The sequence below is a fragment of the Girardinichthys multiradiatus genome, chromosome 6 (genome assembly GCF_021462225.1).
Source record: "Girardinichthys multiradiatus isolate DD_20200921_A chromosome 6, DD_fGirMul_XY1, whole genome shotgun sequence".
NCBI classification, from domain to species: Eukaryota; Metazoa; Chordata; class Actinopteri; order Cyprinodontiformes; family Goodeidae; genus Girardinichthys; species Girardinichthys multiradiatus.
In genome coordinates this window covers 16,930,910-16,934,887 of record NC_061799.1, presented here as the reverse complement: position 1 = coordinate 16,934,887, position 3,978 = coordinate 16,930,910, and positions in this window count along the sequence as shown.

Sequence of the window (3,978 nt, the reverse complement as noted above, 5' to 3'; positions counted from 1 at the left end):
CGCTACAAAATGATGTGTTCAAAGTATGCTCGGAAACTTCACGTTGTGTTTCAATGCAACGCACAACATTCAAGAAATAAACATAATTCAGTGGCTGATCACTTCTTTTTATTTAACTTAAATATAAAGCCATTTTACCGTTACTGACAGAAAACTTCAACTATTGTTGTAAAATAGTAAATAGATTGTTAAAGAATTGAAGTCTCTGGCGCCATTTACCGGTTGCTATGGTTACTACATTTAGCAATACAAACTAAGGCATTTTTTCTTTCAAGGGACTATTTTCTCTTTGTGAGATTTTCTATTTGATTCATTGCTGTGTCTTATAGGTTGTTGTTGGAATTGAACAGTGGAGCCACTGAGTCTATATACTTAGCATACTATATGAATATAAATTTGTTCGTGCAATTTTGGATGGTTCGCTCACTCATATTTGACAACGAGATAAAATGATTAAGATTCCTTTAAAGGTTTTCGTTTGGTCATTTTATAAAGGGCCAGCCCTTCTGAAAACCTTCTGAAAGCACTCCTGAAATTGAACTTTATTTAAATGGGATAGATTATAGATTTGTCAAGGAAGATTCAAGCCCAAAATTAAAACATATCGAAATGTAAAAACGTAGAAAAAATAGCTAATTCTGGTCATTTGAAATTTACAATTCTTCGTATTTGGACAAGATCTGCAGCTTTGCATGAAAATGCATCCAAACCAGGAAAAGACTTCCACAGATCAAGGTACACCTCTTCTATTGTAGCCTACCACTTTGTTGACCTCCCCAAAATATGTAAAGAATGAGTTATTTAAAACAAATCCTATGTGAATTAGTTTTCACAGATTTTTTCTGTTAAGTTCTAGTGTAATTTTATAAACAAAGACCCATTTATTTCTGTGTTTCCTTATTAGTAGTCCTTCTCGGATTTTTCCAGATCAATATTTTCAATGTGAGATTCTGATGAAGTAGCTTAAGGTGATTCACTCTTTCAGAAAATCTTTTTAGCTCTGTATGCAGTCCCATAGGTCACCATCAAGGGAAAACAACTTGGTTCTCTTTATTTAAAAATAGAATAAAACGATTTACAAAAAAAATAAAAAATAAAAGTAACGTCTTAGCTCTTGATGGATCGTAAAAAAATTTGTGATCAGGCGCAAATTGTGATCTGTATTTCTTTTTAGAGCATGTTGAGTCAGGGCAAGATACATGTCTGGTAATTACCCTGTGTTTAGACAAAACCTTGGAAACGGAAGTTTTAGGATTTATTTAAACCCATTCAGATTACTTTTTAACGATGTACCTCTACTACACGCTACACTGTGTGTAAGTTGGTTGCAAAACCCTCAACAATTAAAGAACAAAGCAGAAATACAAAGAGAAAAATAAGTACAATATGTCTGCTTTTCAAACAATCTCGTCTTTATAATCTTACAATTAATGACAAATACCTGGATTTACTTTGGATTTAAGAGAAACGTTGTAGTTACATGCAATTGCACTTGGTGGCAGCATGGAGCAATTGTCGCTTCAATATCAATGCCAAGATTGGCAGACTTGAACAGTATTATGACCACACCACCTAATAAAAATATGAAAGAAGCATTGAAATAACATAAACGTTCTACTACAGTAGCATAATGACACACTTACATTTTTAGACAAATCCACTTTGTAATCTGAGGACATTTAGTCAGAGGCAGAAAAATTACAATATTAGGAAATCTTTTTTTTTTTTCCTTTTTATTTTCTTTTTACCAAATTACAGATCCCATACTTTGCCACCCCTTGTCATTCATAGAAAATAAAGGTTGCCGAAGCATTTTTGTAAAATTTTAATTAGTAATGCATTTTTGTTTTAGTTCTGTTTCCTTGGGTAAGTTCCTCGTAGAAACCCTTTAAATGCAAAAGACAAAAACACTCCCTTTTGTATTAATTTGTGTGCTGATCATCCTAAGACAGCCCCAAAGGTGATACATTAAAAAATTTCTTGACTTGCGATGTTTGTCTGAATAAATATACTCCAAAATAAAGGCTGGATTTGAGGTAATAATAAATGTACGTTTACAGACACAAGTCAAGCTGAATCCACATTTTCATGCAAAGTACAGAAAAATGCAATCCAACTTAATTAAACTAAAGTCTTGCTAAAGAAAGGTGCATTTTCTCTTTTGTGGAATATGATAGAAGGTATAAGTAAATTCTGGTCCCTTAAGCATCTCTGTAGTATTAAAATATGTGGAGAATGAGACAGGAAAGGGGTGGCCACTGCTCAGAAGTTATACGCTCTAATCAGACCCAAAGCTCCATGGCAACTCTTCTACTGGCTCCATAATTTAATTAATTCCACATCTGATTAATTTTATTTTGCCTGCTGAAGTAGAGCATCACTCATCAGGGGATGCTGTCTTTTTTACATTTGTCATTAAAACTCTGCCCACTTATAAGATTCTTTATTAATATGTTAACAGACATTTTCTGCATAAATTACATGGAAGGACAGTTATAGGCTTAGGAACGGGAGGGGGGGGGGGGGGGGGGGGGGTCACCTGTGGAGACAGGTGCATTTGCCTCGCGTTCTTTTATTGTGAAAGCGCCACGCAGCGTGATGCCACTTGCTCGCCCTTCCCTCAGCTGCTCTGAGTGTTTAGGATGCGGGGTAGATGCGGGATTATGCGGTATCAGCTGCAGTCTGATCAGACCTCTGAATGAGCTAAAACTGTCTGTAGGGAATGTTGTCATGAATATGTCTGGTTTATTACGTCTTGTTGTTAGTTTACATTCATATTTAGAAACCAAATCTTCTAAATTAAGTCATCTTACTCCTTACGCCCATTATTGAACTGCTAACTTTGTCAACACCATCCAAAAAAATGTTTTGTCCTCTTATTTCAGCAAAATGCCACCACAAAAGAAAAGGCTTTAACAACAGCAGGATTAACTTTGTTTTCTTAAAAAGAGTAACGTCAGTGAGTAACAGTTACACATCACCAGGTCAACACCTAGTCATACTCGGCTATTTATCATATCTGCAATTATATTAGATATTATGCAATAATGTCTTATCAGGAGAATGATAGTGCATAAGTAGTGAGGCTGTTGAAATTATAAAAGGTGGAGAGACGGAGGAAGCTGGAGTAAGGTCTTAAATGATTAGTGATAAAAAGTTTATTAGAGCCAGGGGCAGCTTCAGGGTGTGTGGTAAGGTTTAAAACCCGCATTATTGATAGAATAGATCCAGAAAGGAGAACAGATGAGGACTGATGTCAGTTTAATTTTTTTAAGATAACTTTTTAATCATTATTTCTTTATTTCCACCTACTATAAAGGTTTGGTTTAGAATAGGAGGTTAGCAGCTGCACTAGAACACCCCACAAGTGTTCTGCACATTTATATGGTGAAATGCTGCTCCATAGTAACCGAGAGGTGTATTTTCCCCCCTCATTTATTTTTAAAATGTGCCACCTTTATGCTCAGGAGCGGTACCTTAGACATGCATCTCTGAAGCTATTTTGAATTTGTAGGAGCAGCAACGCAGCAGCACAAACAGAAAAAGTAGAGGATGGTACAGGGCTGGAGGTGAGGTCTTAAAATAAATCAGTGAACGCTTTTAATTTCAGGGTGAGGTTATGCTATTACAGATTTGACTGTAAAAGCCTAAACACACCTGCAAATCAGTTGATAAACAGCTTTATGTATAGAAAAAGCCTAAACAGATGTTGCTTTTTTTATCTTTTGTAAGTCAAATCCTGATACTGTATATTACCATATGTAATGTTGTAATTCCATGCATCAAGGGTTTGAGACATATTTGGCCAATAAAACATGTTAAACCATTCATGGATATGTAAGGTTTCCAATATGTGTCCCCCCAACTCGTTTCTATATGTGTATCAGATTTGTTTTCTTGTCCATCTTATTTTTAATGTTCTACAGCCTATTTTGTGTTTGATATCTTATCTTATCTTATCTTATCTTATCTTATCTT